This window comes from Calliopsis andreniformis, unplaced genomic scaffold, assembly GCF_051401765.1.
Source record: "Calliopsis andreniformis isolate RMS-2024a unplaced genomic scaffold, iyCalAndr_principal scaffold0089, whole genome shotgun sequence".
In the NCBI taxonomy this organism is placed as follows: domain Eukaryota; kingdom Metazoa; phylum Arthropoda; class Insecta; order Hymenoptera; family Andrenidae; genus Calliopsis; species Calliopsis andreniformis.
In genome coordinates, this window is record NW_027480498.1 from 2,061,447 (window position 1) to 2,085,901 (window position 24,455).

Here is a 24,455-nt window from a genome sequence, read left to right on the forward strand (position 1 = left end):
TCAATCCTCAATCCTCAATCCTCAGTCATCAATCCTCAATATTCAATACTCAATCGTCAATCCGCTGTCCTCAATCCTTAACCCTCAATCCTCGTGCCTCAAACCTCAATCCTCAACCCTCAGCCCTCATCCTCAATACTCAATTCTCAATCCTCAATCCTCAAACCTCAATCTTCAATCCTCAATAATCAATCTCCAATCCTAGATCCTCAATCCCCAATCCTCTATCCTTAATCCTCAATCTTCAACCCTCAATCCCCAGTCCTTAATCTTCAATCCTCAATGCTCAATCCTCAGTCCTCAATCCTCAATCCTCAATCCTCAAACCTCAATCCCCAACCGTCAGTCCTCGTCCTCAATCCTCAGCGCTCAATACTCAATCATCATTACTCAATCTTCAATCCTCAATCCTCAATCCTCAAACCTCAATCATCAATCATCAATATTCAAAACACAACCCTCAACCATCAATCCTCAATTCTCAATACTCAATAGAATATCCTGAATTCTCATGGTTCAATACTCAATCCACAATATTCAATAAACAAATCTCAATCCTCAAACATCAATTCTCAACACTCAACCCTCAACACTCAGTCCTCTCTCTTCGATCCTCCATCCTCAATCCTCAATCCTCTATCGTCAATCCTCAATCCTCAACCCTCAACCCTCAATCCTCAGTCCTCAAACCTCAAACCCGAACCTCAATCCTGAATCCTCAGTCTTCAGCCCTCAGTCCACAACAATCAATTGTCAACCCTAATCCTCAATGCTCAATAGAATATCCTCAATTCACGGTTTTCAATTCTCAATCCCCAATCTTCAATCCTCAAATCTCAATCCACAAACATCAGTTCTCATCAATCAACCCTCAACGCTCAGTCCTCAATCTTCGATCCTCAATCCTCAATCCTCAACCTTCAATCCTCAAACCTCAACCCTCAATCCTCAATCATCAATACTCAATCTTCAATCCTCAATCTGCAATCCTCAATACTCAATCTTCAATCCCCAATCCTCGATTCTCAATCCTCGATACTCAATTTTCAATCGTCAATCCTCAATCCCCAATCCTCAATCATCAATCCTCAATCCTCAATCCTCAATCCTCAATCCTCAATCTTCAATCCTCAATACTCAATCTTCAATCCACAATCCTCAACCCTCAGCCCTCATCCTCCATCCTCAATCCTCAATCCTCAATCCTCAATCTTCAATCCTCAATACACAAACATCAATCCTCAATCCTCAATCCTCAATCCTCAATAATCAATCCACAATCTTCAATACTCAATCCTCAATCCTCAATCCTCAATCCTCAATACTCAACCATCAATCCTCAATTCTCAATACTCAATAGAATATCCTGAATTCGCAGGATTCAATACTCAATCCTCAAGCCTCAAACCTCAGCCCTCATCCTCCATTCTCGATCCTCAATCCTAAATCCTCAACCTTCAATCCTCAATACTCAATCTTCAATCCTCAATCCTCAATCCTCAATCCTCAATCCTCAGTCCCCAATCCTCAATCCTCAATCCTCAATCCTCAACCCTCAATCCTCAATCTTCCATCCTCAATACTCAATCTTCAATCCTCAATCCTCAATCCCCAATCCTCAATCCTCAATCCTCAATCTTCAATCCTCAATACACAATCATCAATCCTCAGTCCACAATCCTCAATCCTCAATCCTCAATCTTTAGTCATGAATACTCAATCTTCCATACTGAATTCTCAATCCTCAATCCTCCATCCTCAATACTCAATCCTCAACTCACATTTTTCAAACCTCAATCCTCAACCCTCAGTCCTCATCCTCAATTCTCAAATCTCAAACCTCAACCCTCAATCCTCAATCTTCAACCCTCAAGAATCAATCTCCAATCCTAGATCCTCAATCCCCAATCCTCGATCCCTAATCCTCAATCTTCAATCCTCAATCCCCAGTCCTCAATCTTCAATCCTCAATGCTCAATCCTCAATCCTATATCCTCAGTCCTCAATCCTCAGTCCTCAAACCTCAAACCTCAATCCTGCACCGTCAGTGCTCGTCCTCAATCCACAACCCTCAATCATCAATCCTCAATCATAAATTGTCAATATTCAATCTTCAATCCTCAACCCTCATTCCTCAATCCTCAACCCTCAATCCTCAATCTTCAACCCTCAATCCCCAGTCCTCAATCTTCAATCCTCAATCCTCAATCCTCAATCCTTAATCCTCAATCCTCAGTCCTCAAACCTCAATCCTGAATCCTCAATCCTCAGTCCTCAAACCTCAATCCTGAATCCTCAATACTGAATACTCAATCTTCAGCCCTGAGCCCTCAACAATCAGTTGTCAATCCTCAGTCCTCAATAGAATATCCTCAAATTCACAGTTTTCAATACTCAATACTCAATCTGCAATCTCCAAATCTCTATCCACAAATATCAACACTCATCACTCAACACTCAACACTCAGTCCCCAATCCTCAATCTTCAATCCTCAATCCTCAATCCTCAATCCTCGTGCCTCAAACCTCAATCCTCAGCCCTCAGTCCTCATCCTCAATTCTCAATTCTCAATCCTCAATCCGCAATCCTCAATCTTCAATCCTCAATAATCAATCTCCAATCCTAGATCCTCAATCCCCAATTCTCAATCCTTAATCCTCAATCTTCAACCCTCAATCCCCAGTCCTTAATCTTCAATCCTCAATGCTCAATACTCAGTCCTCAATCCTCAATCCTCAACCCTCAATCCTCAATCCTCAATCCTCAATCCTCAATCCTCAATCCTCAATCCTCAATCCTCAATCCTCAATCTTCCATCCTCAATACTCAATCTTCTATCCTCAATCCTCAATCCTCAATCCTCAATCCTGAACCCTCAATCACCAACCCTCAATCTTCAATGCTCAATCCTCAATTCTCAATCCTCAATACTCAACCGTCAATCATCAATTCACAATACACAAGAGAATATCCTGAATTCGCAGGTTGCAATACTCAAACCTCAGCCCTCATCCTCCATACTCGATCCTCAATCCTCAATCCTCAACCTTCAATCCTCAATACTCAATCTTCAATATTCAATCCTCAATCCTCAATCCTCAAACTTCAATCCTCAATAATCAATCTTCAATCCTCAATCCTCAATCCTCAATCCTCCACCCTCAATACTCAATCCTCAATCTTCAATCCTCAATACTCAATCTTCAATCCTCAAGCCTCAATCCTCAATCCTCAATCCTCAATCCTCAATCTTCAATCCTCAATACTCAATCTTCAATCCTCAATCCTCAGTCCTCAAACCTCAATTCTGAATCCTCAACCCTGAATGCTCAATATTCAGCCCTCAGTCCTCAACAATCATTTGTCAATCCTCAATCCTCAATAGGATATCCTCAATTCACAGTTTTCAATACTCAATACTCAGTTTGCAATCTTCAAATCGCTATCCACAAACATCATAGCTCATCACTCAGCCCTCAACACTCAGTTCTCAATGTTCAATCCTCAATCCTCAATCCTAAATCCTCGATCCTCAATCTTCAATATTCAATCCTCAATACTCAAACTTCAGTCCTCAATCCTCAATCCTCAATCCTCAATCCTCAATCGTCAGTCTTCAATCCTCAATACTCAATCTTCAATCCTCAATTCTCAATCCTCAATCCTCAATCCTCATCCTTCAATCCTCAATACCCAATCCTCAATCTTCAGTCCTCAATTCTCAATCCTCAATTCTCAATCCTTAACCCTCAGTCCTCTGTCCTCATACCTCAGTCCTCAACCCTCAGCCCTCATCCTCAATCCTCAATCCTGAATCCTCAATCCTCAATCTTCAATCCTCAATACTCAATCTTCAATCCTCAATCCTCAGTCCTCAATCCTCAATCTTCAATCCTCAGTCCCTAATCCTCAATCCACAACTCTCAACCCTCAATCCTCAATCCTCAGACCTCAAACATCAATACTCAACCCTCAGTCCTCGTCCTCAATCCACAACACTCAATCCTCAATCCTCAATCTTCAATCATCAATATTCTATCTTGAATCCTAAATCCTCAATCCTCAATCCTCAATCCTCAATCCTCAATCCTCAATCCTCAACGTTCTATCCTCAATACCCTGTCCTCAATGTTCAATCCTCAATCCTGAATCCTCAACCCTCAATCCTCAATCCTCAATCCTCAATCCTCAAACCTCAACCCTCAATCGTTAGTCCTCGTCCTCAATCCTCAACCCTCAATCCTCAATCATCAATACACAATCTTCAATCCTCAATCTTCAATCCTCAATACTCAATCAACAATCCTCAATCCTCAATTCTCAATCCTCATTACTCAATCCTCAATCATCAATCCTCAATCCCCAATCCTCAATCTTCAATCCTCAATCCTCAATCCTCAATCCTCAGCCCTCAATCTTCAATCCTCAATACTCAATCTTCAATCCTCAATCCTCAACCCACAGCCCTCATCCTCCATCCTCAATCCTCAATCCTCAATCCTCAATCTTCAATCCTCAATACTCAATCATCAATCCTCAATCCTCAATCCTCAATCCTCAATCCTCAATCCTAAATCCACAATCCTCAACCCTCAGCCCTCATCCTCAGTCCTCAATCCTCAATCCTCAGTCCTCAATTTTCATCCTCAATACTCAATATTCAATCCTCAATCCTCAGTCCTCAAACCTCAATTCTGAATCCTCAATCCTGAAACCTCAATCTTCAGCCCTCAGTCCTCAACCGTCAATCCTCAATTCCCAATACTCATAAGAATATCCTGAATTCTCAGGATTCAATACCCAAACCTCAATCATTAACCATCAGCCCTCATCCTCAGTCTTCAATCCTCAATCCTCAAACCTCAATCTTCAATCCTCAATACTCAATCTTCAATCCTCAATCCTCAATTCTCAATCCTCAATCCTCAGTCCTCAGACCTCAAACATCAATACTCAACCCTCAGTCCTCGTCCTCAATACACAACACACAATCCTCAATCCTCAATCATCAATCATCAATATTCAATCCTCAATCCTCAATCCTCAATCCTCAATCCTCAATGTTCAATCCTCAATACCCAATCCTCAATCTTCCATCCTCAATACTCAATCTTCTATCCTCAATCCTCAATCCTCAATCCTCAATCCTGAACCCTCAATCACCAACCCTCAATCTTCAATACTCAATACTCAATCCTCAATTCTCAATCCTCAATACTCAACCGTCAATCATCAATTCACAATACACAATAGAATATCCTGAATTCGCAGGTTGCAATACTCAAACGTCAATCCTCAAACCTCAGCCCTCATCCTCCATACTCGATCCTCAATCCTCAATCCTCAACCTTCAATCCTCAATACTCAATCTTCAATCTTCAATCCTCAATCCTCAATCCTCAAACTTCAATCCTCAATAATCAATCTTCAATCCTCAATCCCCAATCCTCAATCCTCCACCCTCAATACTCAATCCTCAATCTTCAATCCTCAATACTCAATCTTCAATCCTCAAGCCTCAATCCTCAATCCTCAATCCTCAATCCTCAATGTTCAATTCTCAATACAAAATCCTCAATCTTCAATCCTCAATCCTCAGTCCACAATCGTCGGTCCTCAATCCTCAGTCCCCAAACCTCAATCCTGAATCCTCAATCCTGAATCCTCAATCTTCAGCCCTGAGTCCTCAACAATCCTGTTGTCAATCCTCAGTTCTCAATAGAATATCCTCAATTCACAGTTTTCAATACTCAATACTCAATCTGCAATCTTCAGATCTCTCTCCACAGACATCAACTCTCATCACTCAACCCTCAACACTCAGTCCCCAATCCTCAATCTTCAATCCTCAATTCTCAATCCTCAATCCTCAATCTTCAACCTTCAATCCTCAATACTCAATCTTCAATCCTCCATCCTCAATCCCCAATCCTCAATCCTCAATCCTCAATCCTCAGTCATCAATCCTCAATACTCAATCTTCAATCCACAATCCTCAATCCTCAATCCTCAATCCTCAATCCTTATTCTTCAATCCTCAACACCCAATCCTCATTATTCAATCCTCAATCCTCAATCCTCAATTCTCAATCCTCAACCCTCAGACCTCAGTCCTCAAACCTCAATCCTCAACCCTCAGCCCTCATCCTCAATCCTCAACCCTCAATCATCAATCCTCAATCTTCAATCCCCAATACTCAATCTTCACTCCTCAATCCTCAATACTCAATCCTCAATCCTCAATCCTCAATCCTCAATCCTCAATCCTCAATCCTCAATCCTCAATACTCAATCTTCAATCCTCAATCCTCAATAATCAATCACCAATCCTAGATCCTCAATCCCCAATCCTCAATCCTTAACCCTCAATCTTCAATTCTCAATCCCCAGTCCTCAATCTTCAATCCTCAATGTTCAATCCTCAATCATCAATCCTGAATCCTCAGTCCTTAATCCTCAATTCTCAATCCTCAATCTTCAAACCTCAATCCTCAATTATCAAACCTCAATCCTCAATCCTCAATCCTCAGTCATCAATCCTCAATATTCAATACTCAATCGTCAATCCGCTGTCCTCAATCCTTAACCCTCAATCCTCGTGCCTCAAACCTCAATCCTCAACCATCAGCCCTCATCCTCAATACTCAATTCTCAATCCTCAATCCTCAAACCTCAATCTTCAATCCTCAATAATCAATCTCCAATCCTAGATCCTCAATCCCCAATCCTCTATCCTTAATCCTCAATCTTCAACCCTCAATCCCCAGTCCTTAATCTTCAATCCTCAATGCTCAATCCTCAGTCCTCAATCCTCAATCCTCAATCCTCAAACCTCAATCCCCAACCGTCAGTCCTCGTCCTCAATCCTCAGCGCTCAATACTCAATCATCATTACTCAATCTTCAATCCTCAATCCTCAATCCTCAAACCTCAATCATCAATCATCAATATTCAAAACACAACCCTCAACCATCAATCCTCAATTCTCAATACTCAATAGAATATCCTGAATTCTCATGGTTCAATACTCAATCCACAATATTCAATAAACAAATCTCAATCCTCAAACATCAATTCTCAACACTCAACCCTCAACACTCAGTCCTCTCTCTTCGATCCTCCATCCTCAATCCTCAATCCTCTATCGTCAATCCTCAATCCTCAACCCTCAACCCTCAATCCTCAGTCCTCAAACCTCAAACCCGAACCTCAATCCTGAATCCTCAGTCTTCAGCCCTCAGTCCACAACAATCAATTGTCAACCCTAATCCTCAATGCTCAATAGAATATCCTCAATTCACGGTTTTCAATTCTCAATCCCCAATCTTCAATCCTCAAATCTCAATCCACAAACATCAGTTCTCATCAATCAACCCTCAACGCTCAGTCCTCAATCTTCGATCCTCAATCCTCAATCCTCAACCTTCAATCCTCAAACCTCAACCCTCAATCCTCAATCATCAATACTCAATCTTCAATCCTCAATCTGCAATCCTCAATACTCAATCTTCAATCCCCAATCCTCGATTCTCAATCCTCGATACTCAATTTTCAATCGTCAATCCTCAATCCCCAATCCTCAATCATCAATCCTCAATCCTCAATCCTCAATCCTCAATCCTCAATCTTCAATCCTCAATACTCAATCTTCAATCCACAATCCTCAACCCTCAGCCCTCATCCTCCATCCTCAATCCTCAATCCTCAATCCTCAATCTTCAATCCTCAATACACAAACATCAATCCTCAATCCTCAATCCTCAATCCTCAATAATCAATCCACAATCTTCAATACTCAATCCTCAATCCTCAATCCTCAATCCTCAATACTCAACCATCAATCCTCAATTCTCAATACTCAATAGAATATCCTGAATTCGCAGGATTCAATACTCAATCCTCAAGCCTCAAACCTCAGCCCTCATCCTCCATTCTCGATCCTCAATCCTAAATCCTCAACCTTCAATCCTCAATACTCAATCTTCAATCCTCAATCCTCAATCCTCAATCCTCAATCCTCAGTCCTCAATCCTCAATCCTCAATCCTCAATCCTCAACCCTCAATCCTCAATCTTCCATCCTCAATACTCAATCTTCAATCCTCAATCCTCAATCCCCAATCCTCAATCCTCAATCCTCAATCTTCAATCCTCAATACACAATCATCAATCCTCAGTCCACAATCCTCAATGCTCAATCCTCAATCTTTAGTCATGAATACTCAATCTTCCATACTGAATTCTCAATCCTCAATCCTCCATCCTCAATACTCAATCCTCAACTCACATTTTTCAAACCTCAATCCTCAACCCTCAGTCCTCATCCTCAATTCTCAAATCTCAAACCTCAACCCTCAATCCTCAATCTTCAACCCTCAAGAATCAATCTCCAATCCTAGATCCTCAATCCCCAATCCTCGATCCCTAATCCTCAATCTTCAATCCTCAATCCCCAGTCCTCAATCTTCAATCCTCAATTCTCAATCCTCAATCCTATATCCTCAGTCCTCAATCCTCAGTCCTCAAACCTCAAACCTCAATCCTGCACCGTCAGTGCTCGTCCTCAATCCACAACCCTCAATCATCAATCCTCAATCATAAATTGTCAATATTCAATCTTCAATCCTCAACCCTCATTCCTCAATCCTCAACCCTCAATCCTCAATCTTCAATCCTCAATCCCCAGTCCTCAATCTTCAATCCTCAATCCTCAATCCTCAATCCTTAATCCTCAATCCTCAGTCCTCAAACCTCAATCCTGAATCCTCAATCCTCAGTCCTCAAACCTCAATCCTGAATCCTCAATACTGAATACTCAATCTTCAGCCCTGAGCCCTCAACAATCAGTTGTCAATCCTCAGTCCTCAATAGAATATCCTCAAATTCACAGTTTTCAATACTCAATACTCAATCTGCAATCTCCAAATCTCTATCCACAAATATCAACACTCATCACTCAACACTCAACACTCAGTCCCCAATCCTCAATCTTCAATCCTCAATCCTCAATCCTCAATCCTCGTGCCTCAAACCTCAATCCTCAGCCCTCAGTCCTCATCCTCAATTCTCAATTCTCAATCCTCAATCCGCAATCCTCAATCTTCAATCCTCAATAATCAATCTCCAATCCTAGATCCTCAATCCCCAATTCTCAATCCTTAATCCTCAATCTTCAACCCCCAATCCCCAGTCCTTAATCTTCAATCCTCAATGCTCAATACTCAGTCCTCAATCCTCAATCCTCAACCCTCAATCCTCAATCCTCAATCCTCAATCCTCAATCCTCAATCCTCAATCCTCAATCCTCAATCCTCAATCTTCCATCCTCAATACTCAATCTTCTATCCTCAATCCTCAATCCTCAATCCTCAATCCTGAACCCTCAATCACCAACCCTCAATCTTCAATACTCAATCCTCAATTCTCAATCCTCAATACTCAACCGTCAATCATCAATTCACAATACACAAGAGAATATCCTGAATTCGCAGGTTGCAATACTCAAACCTCAGCCCTCATCCTCCATACTCGATCCTCAATCCTCAATCCTCAACCTTCAATCCTCAATACTCAATCTTCAATATTCAATCCTCAATCCTCAATCCTCAAACTTCAATCCTCAATAATCAATCTTCAATCCTCAATCCTCAATCCTCAATCCTCCACCCTCAATACTCAATCGTCAATCTTCAATCCTCAACACTCAATCTTCAATCCTCAAGCCTCAATCCTCAATCCTCAATCCTCAATCCTCAATCTTCAATCCTCAATACTCAATCTTCAATCCTCAATCCTCAGTCCTCAAACCTCAATTCTGAATCCTCAACCCTGAATGATCAATATTCAGCCCTCAGTCCTCAACAATCATTTGTCAATCCTCAATCCTCAATAGGATATCCTCAATTCACAGTTTTCAATACTCAATACTCAGTTTGCAATCTTCAAATCGCTATCCACAAACATCATAGCTCATCACTCAGCCCTCAACACTCAGTTCTCAATGTTCAATCCTCAATCCTCAATCCTAAATCCTCGATCCTCAATCTTCAATATTCAATCCTCAATACTCAAACTTCAGTCCTCAATCCTCAATCCTCAATCCTCAATCCTCAATCGTCAGTCTTCAATCCTCAATACTCAATCTTCAATCCTCAATTCTCAATCCTCAATCCTCAATCCTCATCCTTCAATCCTCAATACCCAATCCTCAATCTTCAGTCCTCAATTCTCAATCCTCAATTCTCAATCCTTAACCCTCAGTCCTCTGTCCTCATACCTCAGTCCTCAACCCTCAGCCCTCATCCTCAATCCTCAATCCTGAATCCTCAATCCTCAATCTTCAATCCTCAATACTCAATTCTCAATCCTCATTACTCAATCCTCAATCATCAATCCTCAATCCCCAATCCTCAATCTTCAATCCTCAATCCTCAATCCTCAATCCTCAGCCCTCAATCTTCAATCCTCAATACTCAATCTTCAATCCTCAATCCTCAACCCACAGCCCTCATCCTCCATCCTCAATCCTCAATCCTCAATCCTCAATCTTCAATCCTCAATACTCAATCATCAATCCTCAATCCTCAATCCTCAATCCTCAATCCTCAATCCTCAATCCACAATCCTCAACCCTCAGCCCTCATCCTCAGTCCTCAATCCTCAATCCTCAGTCCTCAATCTTCATCCTCAATACTCAATATTCAATCCTCAATCCTCAGTCCTCAAACCTCAATTCTGAATCCTCAATCCTGAAACCTCAATCTTCAGCCCTCAGTCCTCAACCATCAATCCTCAATTCCCAATACTCATAAGAATATCCTGAATTCTCAGGATTCAATACCCAAACCTCAATCATTAACCATCAGCCCTCATCCTCAGTCTTCAATCCTCAATCCTCAAACCTCAATCTTCAATCCTCAATACTCAATCTTCAATCCTCAATCCTCAATTCTCAATCCTCAATCCTCAGTCCTCAGACCTCAAACATCAATACTCAACCCTCAGGCCTCGTCCTCAATACACAACACACAATCCTCAATCCTCAATCATCAATCATCAATATTCAATCCTCAATCCTCAATCCTCAATCCTCAATCCTCAATGTTCAATCCTCAATACCCAATCCTCAATCTTCAATCCTCAATCCTCAATCCTCAACTCTCAGCCCTTATCCTCAATCCTCAACCCTCAATCCTCAATTCTCAATCCTCAATCCTGAATCTTCAATCCTCAGTACCAAATCCTCAATCTTCAATCCTCAATCTTCAATCCTCAATCCTCAATCCTCAATCCTCAATCCCCCATCCTCAACCTTCAATCCTCAATACTCAATATTCAATCCTCAATCCCCAATCCTCAATTCTCAATCATCAATCCTCAATCATCAATCCTCAATATTCAATACACACTCCTCAATCCTCAACTCTCAATACTCAATACTCAACCATCAATCCTCAACATTCAACCCTCAATAATCAATCTCCAATCCTAGATCCTCAATCCTCAATACTCAATCCTTAATCCTCAATCTTCAACCCTCAATCCCCACTCCTCAATCTTCAATCCTCGATGCTCAATCCAAACTCCTCAATCCTCAGTCATCAATCGTCAATATTCAATACTCAATCGTCAATACGCAGTCCTCAATCCTCAATCCTCAATCCTCGTTCCTCAAACCTCAATCCTAAACCCTCAGTCCTCATCCTCAATTCTAAATTCTCAATCCTCAATCCTCAATCCTCAACCTTCAATCCTCAATAACCAATCTCCAATCTTAGATCCTCAATCCCCAATCCTCAATCCTTAATCCTCAATCTTCAACCCTCAATCCCCAGTCCTCAATCTTCTGTCCTCAATGCTCAATCCAAAATCCTCAATGCTCAATCCTCAATCTTCAGTCCTCAATTCTCAATCCTCAATCTTCAATCCTCAATACTCAATCCTCAATCCTCAATCCTCAATCCTCATTCTTCAATCCTCAATACCCAATCCACAATCTTCAATCCTCAGTCCTCAATCCTCAATTCTCAATCCTCAATCCTCAACCCTCAGACCGCAAACATTAATACTCAAACCTCAGCCCTCGTCCTCAATCCACAACCCTCAATCCTCAATCCTTAATCTTCAATCATCAATATTCAATCTTCAATCCTCAATCCTCAATACTCAATCCTCAATCCTCAATCCTCAATGTTCAATCCTCAATACCCAATCCTCAATCTTCAATCCTCAATCCTCAATCCTCAATCCTCAATCCTCAATCCTCAATCCTCAATCCTTAATCCTCAATCCTCAATCCTCAATCATCAATCCTCAATACACAATCTTCAATCCTCAATCCACAATCCTCAATCCTCAATTCTCAATCCTCAATCCTCAATCATCAGACCTCAAACCTCAATCCTCAACCCTCAGCCCTCATCCTCAATCCTCAATCATCAATCCTCAATCCTCAATCCTCAATCCTCAATCTTCAATCCTCAATTCTCAATCCTCAATCTTCAATCCTCAATACTCAATCCTCAATCCTCAATCCTCAATCCTCATTCTTCAATTCTCAATACCCAATCCACAATCCTCAATCATCAATCCTCAATCCTCAATGTTCAATCCTCAATACCCAATCCTCAATCTTCAATCCTCAATCCTCAATCCTCAATCGTCAATCCTCAATCCTCAACCCTCAATCCTCAATCCTTAATCCTCAATCCTGAATCCTCAATCTTCAGCCCTGAGTCCTCAACAGTCAGTTGTCAATCCTCAGTCACCAGCAGAATATCCTCAATTCACAGTTTTCAATACTCAATACTCAATCTGCAATCCTCAAATCTCTATCCACAAACATCAATTCTCATCACTCAACCCTCAACGCTCAGTCCCCAATCCTCAATCTTCAATCCTCAATCCCCAATCCTCAATCGTCAATCTTCAATCTTCAATCCTCAATACTCAATCTTCAATCCTCAATCCTCAATCCCCAATCATCAGTCCTCAATCCTCAATCCTCAGTCTTCAATCCTCAATACTCAATCTTCAATCCTCAATCCTCAATCCTCAATCCTCAATCCTCATTCTTCAATCCTCAATACACAATCCTCAATCTTCAATCCTCAATCCTCAATCCTCAATTCTCAATCCTCAACCCTCAGTCCTCAGTCCTTAGACCTCAATCCTCAGCCCTCAGCCCTCATCCTCAATGCTCAATCCTCAATCCTCAATCCTCAACCTTCAATCCTCAATACTCAATCTGCAATCCTCAAATCTCTATCCACAAACATCAATTAATTCTCATCACTCAACCCTCAACGCTCAGTCCCCAATCCTTAATCGTCAATCCTCAATCCTCAATCCTCAATCGTCAGTCTTCAATCTTCAATCCTCAATACTCAATCTTCAATCCTCAGTCCCCAATCCTCAATCTTCAATCCTCAATTCTCAATCCTCAATCCTCAATCCTCAGTCCTCAATATTCAATATTCAATCCTCAATACTCAATCTTCAATCCTCAATCCTCAACCCTCAATCCTCGATCCTCAATCCTCAATCCTCAATCTTCAATCCTCAATACTCAATCTTCAATACTCAATCCTCAATCCTCAATACTCAATCCTCATTCTTCAGTCCTCAATACCCAGTCCACAATCTTCAATCCTCAGTCCTCAATCCTCAATTCTCAATCCTCAATCCTCAACCCTCAGACCGCAAACATTAATACTCAAACCTCAGCCCTCGTCCTCAATCCACAACTCTCAATCCTCAATCCTTAGCCTTCAATCATCAATATTCAATCTTGAATCCTCAATCCTCAATACTCAATCCTCAATCCTCAATCCTCAATGTTCAATCCTCAATACCCAATCCTCAATCTTCAATCCTCAATCCTCAATCCTCAATCCTCAATCCTCAATCCTCAATCCTCAATCCTTAATCCGCAATCCTCAATCCTCAATCATCAATCCTCAATACACAATCCTCAATGTTCAATCCCCAGTACCCAATCCTCAATCTTCAATCCACAATCCTCAATCCTCAATTCTCAATCCTCAATCCTCAATCATCAGACCTCAAACCTCAATCCTCAACCCTCAGCCCTCATCCTCAATCCTCAATCTTCAACCCTCAATCCTCAATCCTCAATCCTCAATCTTCAATCCTCAATCCTCAACCATCAATCCTCAGTCTTCAATACTCAATCCTCAATCCTCAATCCTCAGTCATCAATCCTTAATATTCAATACTCAATCGTCAATCCGCAGTCCTCAATCCTCAATCCACAATCCTCGTTCCTCAAACCTCAACCCTAAACCCTCAGTCCTCATCCTCAATTCTAAATTCTCAATCCTCAATCCTCAATCCTCAACCTTCAATCCTCAATAACCAATCTCCAATCCTAGATCCTCAATCCCCAATCCTCAATCCTTAATCCTCAATCTTCAACACTCAATTCCCAGTCCTCAATCTTCTATCCTCAATGCTCAATCCAAAATCCTCAATGCTCAATCCTCAATCTTCAATCCTCAATTCTCAATCCTCAATCTTCAATCCTCAATACCCAATCCTCAATCCTCAATCCTCAATCCTCATCCTTCAATTCTCAATACCCAATCCACAATCTTCAATCCTCAATCCTCAATCCTCAATTCTCAATCCTCAATCCTCAACCGTCAGACCGCAAACATTAATACTCAAACCTCAGTCCTCGTCCTCAGTCCACAACCCTCAATACTCAATCCTCAATCTTCAAGCATCAATATTCAACACTCAATCCTCAATCCTCAATTACTCAATCCTCAATCCTCAATGTTCAATCCTCAATACCCAATCCTCAATCTTCCTTCCTCAATCCTCAATCCTCAATCCTCAATCCTCAATCCTCAGTCCTCAAACTTCAATCCAGAATCCTCAATCCAGAATCCTCAATCTTCAGCCCTCAGTCCTCAACAATCAGTTGTCAATCCTCAGTCACCAACAGAATATCCTCAATTCACAGTTTTCAATACTCAATACTCAATCTGCAATCCTCAAATCTCTATCCACAAACATCAATTCTCATCACTCAGCCCTCAACGCTCAGTCCCCAATCCTCAATCTTCAATCCTCAATCCTCAATCCTCAATCGTCAATCTTCAATCTTCAATCCTCAATACTCAATCTTCAATCCTCAATCCTCAATCCTCAATCATCAATCCTCAATCCTCAATGGTCAGTCTTCAATCCTCAATACTCAATCTTCAATCCTCAATCCTCAATCCTCATTCCTCAATCCTCATTCTACAATCCTCAATTCCCAATCCTCAATCTTCAATCCTCAATCCTCAATCCTCAATTCTCAATCCTCAACCCTCAGTTCTCAGTCCTTAAGCCACAATCCTCAGCCCTCGGCCCTCATCCTCAATCCTCAAACCTCAATCCTCAATCCTCAACCTTCAATCCTCAATACTCAATCTGCAATCCTCAAATCTCTATCCACAAACATCAATTCTCATCACTCAACCCTCAACGCTCAGTCCCCAATCCTCAATTTTCAGTTCTCAATCCTCAATCCTCAATCGTCAATCTTCAACCTTCAATCCTCAATACTCAATCTTCAATCGTCAATCCTCAATACTCAATCTTCAATCCTCAATCCTCAACCCTCAATCCTCGATACTCAACCCTCAATACTCAATCTTCAATCCTCAATACTCAATCTTCAACCCTCAATCCTCAATCCTCAATCCTCAATCCTCATTCTTCAATCCTCAATACCCAATCCTCAATCTTCAATCCTCAATCCTCAATCCTCAATCCTCAATCCTCAATCTTCCATCCTCAATCCTCAATCCTCAATCCTCAATCCTCAATCCTCAATCCTCAGTCCTCAAACTTCAATCCAGAATCCTCAATCCTGAATCCTCAATCTTCAGCCCTGAGTCCTCAACAATCAGTTGTCAATCCTCAGTCACCAACAGAATATCCTCAGTTCACAGTTTTCAATACTCAATACTCAATCTGCAATCCTCAAATCTCTATCCACAAACATCAATTCTCATCACTCAACCCTCAACGCTCAGTCCCCAATCCTCAATCTTCAATCCTCAATCCTCAATCCTCAATCGTCAATATTCAATACTCAATCGTCAATACGCAGTCCTCAATCCTCAATCCTCAATCCTCGTTCCTCAAACCTCAATCCTAAACCCTCAGTCCTCATCCTCAATTCTAAATTCTCAATCCTCAATCCTCAATCCTCAACCTTCAATACTCAATAACCAATCTCCAATCTTAGATCCTCAATCCCCAATCCTCAATCCTTAATCCTCAATCCTCAACCCTCAATCCCCAGTCCTCAATCTTCTGTCCTCAATGCTCAATCCAAAATCCTCAATGCTCAATCCTCAATCTTCAATCCTCAATTCTCAATCCTCAATCTTCAATCCTCAATACTCAATCCTCAATCCTCAATCCTCAATCCTCATTCTTCAATTCTCAATAACCAATCCACAATCTTCAATCCTCAATCCTCAATCCTCAATTCTCAATCCTCAATCCTCAACCCTCAGACCGCAAACATTAATACTCAAACCTCAGCCCTCGTCCTCAATCCACAACCCTCAATCCTCAATCCTTAATCTTCAATCATCAATATTCTATCTTCAATCCTCAATCCTCAATACTCAATCCTCAATCCTCAATCCTCAATGTTCAATCCTCAATACCCAATCCACAATCTTCAATCCTCAGTCCTCAATCCTCAATTCTCAATCCTCAATCCTCAACCCTCAGACCGCAAACATTAATACTCAAACCTCAGCCCTCGTCCTCAGTCCACAACCCTCAATCCTCAATCCTTAATCTTCAATCATCAATATTCAATCTTCAATCCTCAATCCTCAATACTCAATCCTCAATCCTCAATCCTCAATGTTAAATCCTCAATACCCAATCCTCAATCTTCAATCCTCAATCCTCAATCCTCAATCCTCAATCCTCAATCCTCAATCCTCAATCCTTAATCCTCAATCCTCAATCCTCAATCATCAATCCTCAATACACAATCTTCAATCCTCAATCCACAATCCTCAATCCTCAATTCTCAATCCTCAATCCTCAATCATCAGACCTCAAACCTCAATCCTCAACCCTCAGCCCTCATCCTCAATCCTCAATCATCAATCCTCAATTCTCAATCCTCAATCCTCAATCTTCAATCCTCAATTCTCAATCCTCAATCTTCAATCCTCAATACTCAATCCTCAATCCTCAATCCTCATCCTTCAATCCTCAATACCCAATCCTCAATCTTCAGTCCTCAATTCTCAATCCTCAATTCTCAATCCTTAACCCTCAGTCCTCTGTCCTCATACCTCAGTCCTCAACCCTCAGCCCTCATCCTCAATCCTCAATCCTGAATCCTCAATCCTCAATCTTCAATCCTCAATACTCAATCTTCAATCCTCAATCCTCAGTCCTCAATCCTCAATCTTCAATCCTCAGTCCCTAATCCTCAATCCACAACTCTCAACCCTCAATCCTCAATCCTCAGACCTCAAACATCAATACTCAACCCTCAGTCCTCGTCCTCAATCCACAACACTCAATCCTCAATCCTCAATCTTCAATCATCAATATTCTATCTTGAATCCTAAATCCTCAATCCTCAATCCTCAATCCTCAATCCTCAACGTTCTATCCTCAATACCCTGTCCTCAATGTTCAATCCTCAATCCTGAATCCTCAACCCTCAATCCTCAATCCTCAATCCTCAATCCTCAAACCTCAACCCTCAATCGTTAGTCCTCGTCCTCAATCCTCAACCCTCAATCCTCAATCATCAATACACAATCTTCAATCCTCAATCTTCAATCCTCAATACTCAATCAACAATCCTCAATCCTCAATTCTCAATCCTCATTACTCAATCCTCAATCATCAATCCTCAATCCCCAATCCTCAATCTTCAATCCTCAATCCTCAATCCTCAATCCTCAGCCCTCAATCTTCAATCCTCAATACTCAATCTTCAATCCTCAATCCTCAACCCACAGCCCTCATCCTCCATCCTCAATCCTCAATCCTCAATCCTCAATCTTCAATCCTCAATACTCAATCATCAATCCTCAATCCTCAATCCTCAATCCTCAATCCTCAATCCTCAATCCACAATCCTCAACCCTCAGCCCTCATCCTCAGTCCTCAATCCTCAATCCTCAGTCCTCAAACCTCAATTCTGAATCCTCAATCCTGAAACCTCAATCTTCAGCCCTCAGTCCTCAACCATCAATCCTCAATTCCCAATACTCATAAGAATATCCTGAATTCTCAGGATTCAATACCCAAACCTCAATCATTAACCATCAGCCCTCATCCTCAGTCTTCAATCCTCAATCCTCAAACCTCAATCTTCAATCCTCAATACTCAATCTTCAATCCTCAATCCTCAATTCTCAATCCTCAATCCTCAGTCCTCAGACCTCAAACATCAATACTCAACCCTCAGGCCTCGTCCTCAATACACAACACACAATCCTCAATCCTCAATCATCAATCATCAATATTCAATCCTCAATCCTCAATCCTCAATCCTCAATCCTCAATGTTCAATCCTCAATACCCAATCCTCAATCTTCAATCCTCAATCCTCAATCCTCAACTCTCAGCCCTTATCCTCAATCCTCAACCCTCAATCCTCAATTCTCAATCCTCAATCCTGAATCTTCAATCCTCAGTACCAAATCCTCAATCTTCAATCCTCAATCTTCAATCCTCAATCCTCAATCCTCAATCCTCAATCCCCCATCCTCAACCTTCAATCCTCAATACTCAATATTCAATCCTCAATCCCCAATCCTCAATTCTCAATCATCAATCCTCAATCATCAATCCTCAATATTCAATACACACTCCTCAATCCTCAACTCTCAATACTCAATACTCAACCATCAATCCTCAACATTCAACCCTCAATAATCAATCTCCAATCCTAGATCCTCAATCCCCAATACTCAATCCTTAATCCTCAATCTTCAACCCTCAATCCCCACTCCTCAATCTTCAATCCTCGATGCTCAATCCAAACTCCTCAATCCTCAGTCATCAATCCTCAATATTCAATACCCAACCGTCAATCCGCAGTCCTCAATCCTCAATCCTCAATCCTCGTTCCTCAATCCTCAATCCTCAACCCTCAGTCCTCATCCTCAATTCTCAATTCTCAATCCTCAATCCTCAATCCTGAACCTTCAATCCTCAATAATCGATCTCCAATCCTAGAGCCTCAATCCCCAATCCTCAGGCCTTAATCCTCAAACTTCAACCCTCAATCCCCAGTCCTCAAACATCAATCCACAATGCTCAATTCAAAATCCTCAATTATCAGTCCTCAATCGTCAATCCTCAATTCTCAAACCTCAATCCTCAACCGTCAGTCCTCGTCCTCAATCCTCAACCCTCAACACTCAGTCATCAATACTCAATCATCTATCCTCAATCCTCAGTCCTCAATCCTCAATCCTCAATCCTCAATTCTCAATATTCAACACACAACCCTCAACCATCAATCCTCAATACTCAACCATCAATCCTGAATTCTCAATACTCAATAGAATATCCTGAATTCTCATGGTTCAATACTCAATCCACAATATTCAATAGTCAAATCTCAATCCTCAAACATCAATTCTTAACACTCAATCCTCAACACTCAGTCCTCTCTCTTCAATCCTGCATCCTCAATCCTCAATCCTCAACCGTCAAGACTCAATCTTCAATCCTCAATAGAACATCCTCAATTCACAGTTTTCAACACTCAATCCCAAATCTTCAATCCTCAAATATCAATCCACAAACATCAACTCTCATCAATCAACCCTCAACACGCAGTCCTCAATCTTCGAACATAAATCCTCAATCCTCTATCTTCAATCCTCAATACTCAACCTTCAATCCGCAATCCTCAATTCTCAATCCACAATCCTCAATCCTCGATCGTCAATTCTGAAGCTCCAATCCTCAATCTTCAGTCCTCAATCCTCAATCCTCAATCCTCAATCCTCAATCCTAAATTCTTAATCCTCAATCCTCAATCATCAGACCTCAAACCTCAATCCTCAACCCTCAGCCCTCATCCTCAATCCTCAATCATCAATCCTCAATCCTCAATCCTCAATCCTCAATCTTCAATCGTCAATTCTCAATCCTCAATCTTCAATCCTCAATGTTCAATCCTCAATCATCAATCCTGAATCCTCAGTCCTTAATCCTCAATTCTCAATCCTCAATCTTCAAACCTCAATCCTCAATTATCAAACCTCAATCCTCAATCCTCAATCCTCAGTCATCAATCCTCAATATTCAATACTCAATCGTCAATCCGCTGTCCTCAATCCTTAACCCTCAATCCTCGTGCCTCAAACCTCAATCCTCAACCATCAGCCCTCATCCTCAATACTCAATTCTCAATCCTCAATCCTCAAACCTCAATCTTCAATCCTCAATAATCAATCTCCAATCCTAGATCCTCAATCCCCAATCCTCTATCCTTAATCCTCAATCTTCAACCCTCAATCCCCAGTCCTTAATCTTCAATCCTCAATGCTCAATCCTCAGTCCTCAATCCTCAATCCTCAATCCTCAAACCTCAATCCCCAACCGTCAGTCCTCGTCCTCAATCCTCAGCGCTCAATACTCAATCATCATTACTCAATCTTCAATCCTCAATCCTCAATCCTCAAACCTCAATCATCAATCATCAATATTCAAAACACAACCCTCAACCATCAATCCTCAATTCTCAATACTCAATAGAATATCCTGAATTCTCATGGTTCAATACTCAATCCACAATATTCAATAAACAAATCTCAATCCTCAAACATCAATTCTCAACACTCAACCCTCAACACTCAGTCCTCTCTCTTCGATCCTCCATCCTCAATCCTCAATCCTCTATCGTCAATCCTCAATCCTCAACCCTCAACCCTCAATCCTCAGTCCTCAAACCTCAAACCCGAACCTCAATCCTGAATCCTCAGTCTTCAGCCCTCAGTCCACAACAATCAATTGTCAACCCTAATCCTCAATGCTCAATAGAATATCCTCAATTCACGGTTTTCAATTCTCAATCCCCAATCTTCAATCCTCAAATCTCAATCCACAAACATCAGTTCTCATCAATCAACCCTCAACGCTCAGTCCTCAATCTTCGATCCTCAATCCTCAATCCTCAACCTTCAATCCTCAAACCTCAACCCTCAATCCTCAATCATCAATACTCAATCTTCAATCCTCAATCTGCAATCCTCAATACTCAATCTTCAATCCCCAATCCTCGATTCTCAATCCTCGATACTCAATTTTCAATCGTCAATCCTCAATCCCCAATCCTCAATCATCAATCCTCAATCCTCAATCCTCAATCCTCAATCCTCAATCTTCAATCCTCAATACTCAATCTTCAATCCACAATCCTCAACCCTCAGCCCTCATCCTCCATCCTCAATCCTCAATCCTCAATCCTCAATCTTCAATCCTCAATACACAAACATCAATCCTCAATCCTCAATCCTCAATCCTCAATAATCAATCCACAATCTTCAATACTCAATCCTCAATCCTCAATCCTCAATCCTCAATACTCAACCATCAATCCTCAATTCTCAATACTCAATAGAATATCCTGAATTCGCAGGATTCAATACTCAATCCTCAAGCCTCAAACCTCAGCCCTCATCCTCCATTCTCGATCCTCAATCCTAAATCCTCAACCTTCAATCCTCAATACTCAATCTTCAATCCTCAATCCTCAATCCTCAATCCTCAATCCTCAGTCCTCAATCCTCAATCCTCAATCCTCAATCCTCAACCCTCAATCCTCAATCTTCCATCCTCAATACTCAATCTTCAATCCTCAATCCTCAATCCCCAATCCTCAATCCTCAATCCTCAATCTTCAATCCTCAATACACAATCATCAATCCTCAGTCCACAATCCTCAATGCTCAATCCTCAATCTTTAGTCATGAATACTCAATCTTCCATACTGAATTCTCAATCCTCAATCCTCCATCCTCAATACTCAATCCTCAACTCACATTTTTCAAACCTCAATCCTCAACCCTCAGTCCTCATCCTCAATTCTCAAATCTCAAACCTCAACCCTCAATCCTCAATCTTCAACCCTCAAGAATCAATCTCCAATCCTAGATCCTCAATCCCCAATCCTCGATCCCTAATCCTCAATCTTCAATCCTCAATCCCCAGTCCTCAATCTTCAATCCTCAATTCTCAATCCTCAATCCTATATCCTCAGTCCTCAATCCTCAGTCCTCAAACCTCAAACCTCAATCCTGCACCGTCAGTGCTCGTCCTCAATCCACAACCCTCAATCATCAATCCTCAATCATAAATTGTCAATATTCAATCTTCAATCCTCAACCCTCATTCCTCAATCCTCAACCCTCAATCCTCAATCTTCAATCCTCAATCCCCAGTCCTCAATCTTCAATCCTCAATCCTCAATCCTCAATCCTTAATCCTCAATCCTCAGTCCTCAAACCTCAATCCTGAATCCTCAATCCTCAGTCCTCAAACCTCAATCCTGAATCCTCAATACTGAATACTCAATCTTCAGCCCTGAGCCCTCAACAATCAGTTGTCAATCCTCAGTCCTCAATAGAATATCCTCAAATTCACAGTTTTCAATACTCAATACTCAATCTGCAATCTCCAAATCTCTATCCACAAATATCAACACTCATCACTCAACACTCAACACTCAGTCCCCAATCCTCAATCTTCAATCCTCAATCCTCAATCCTCAATCCTCGTGCCTCAAACCTCAATCCTCAGCCCTCAGTCCTCATCCTCAATTCTCAATTCTCAATCCTCAATCCGCAATCCTCAATCTTCAATCCTCAATAATCAATCTCCAATCCTAGATCCTCAATCCCCAATTCTCAATCCTTAATCCTCAATCTTCAACCCCCAATCCCCAGTCCTTAATCTTCAATCCTCAATGCTCAATACTCAGTCCTCAATCCTCAATCCTCAACCCTCAATCCTCAATCCTCAATCCTCAATCCTCAATCCTCAATCCTCAATCCTCAATCCTCAATCCTCAATCTTCCATCCTCAATACTCAATCTTCTATCCTCAATCCTCAATCCTCAATCCTCAATCCTGAACCCTCAATCACCAACCCTCAATCTTCAATACTCAATCCTCAATTCTCAATCCTCAATACTCAACCGTCAATCATCAATTCACAATACACAAGAGAATATCCTGAATTCGCAGGTTGCAATACTCAAACCTCAGCCCTCATCCTCCATACTCGATCCTCAATCCTCAATCCTCAACCTTCAATCCTCAATACTCAATCTTCAATATTCAATCCTCAATCCTCAATCCTCAAACTTCAATCCTCAATAATCAATCTTCAATCCTCAATCCTCAATCCTCAATCCTCCACCCTCAATACTCAATCGTCAATCTTCAATCCTCAACACTCAATCTTCAATCCTCAAGCCTCAATCCTCAATCCTCAATCCTCAATCCTCAATCTTCAATCCTCAATACTCAATCTTCAATCCTCAATCCTCAGTCCTCAAACCTCAATTCTGAATCCTCAACCCTGAATGATCAATATTCAGCCCTCAGTCCTCAACAATCATTTGTCAATCCTCAATCCTCAATAGGATATCCTCAATTCACAGTTTTCAATACTCAATACTCAGTTTGCAATCTTCAAATCGCTATCCACAAACATCATAGCTCATCACTCAGCCCTCAACACTCAGTTCTCAATGTTCAATCCTCAATCCTCAATCCTAAATCCTCGATCCTCAATCTTCAATATTCAATCCTCAATACTCAAACTTCAGTCCTCAATCCTCAATCCTCAATCCTCAATCCTCAATCGTCAGTCTTCAATCCTCAATACTCAATCTTCAATCCTCAATTCTCAATCCTCAATCCTCAATCCTCATCCTTCAATCCTCAATACCCAATCCTCAATCTTCAGTCCTCAATTCTCAATCCTCAATTCTCAATCCTTAACCCTCAGTCCTCTGTCCTCATACCTCAGTCCTCAACCCTCAGCCCTCATCCTCAATCCTCAATCCTGAATCCTCAATCCTCAATCTTCAATCCTCAATACTCAATTCTCAATCCTCATTACTCAATCCTCAATCATCAATCCTCAATCCCCAATCCTCAATCTTCAATCCTCAATCCTCAATCCTCAATCCTCAGCCCTCAATCTTCAATCCTCAATACTCAATCTTCAATCCTCAATCCTCAACCCACAGCCCTCATCCTCCATCCTCAATCCTCAATCCTCAATCCTCAATCTTCAATCCTCAATACTCAATCATCAATCCTCAATCCTCAATCCTCAATCCTCAATCCTCAATCCTCAATCCACAATCCTCAACCCTCAGCCCTCATCCTCAGTCCTCAATCCTCAATCCTCAGTC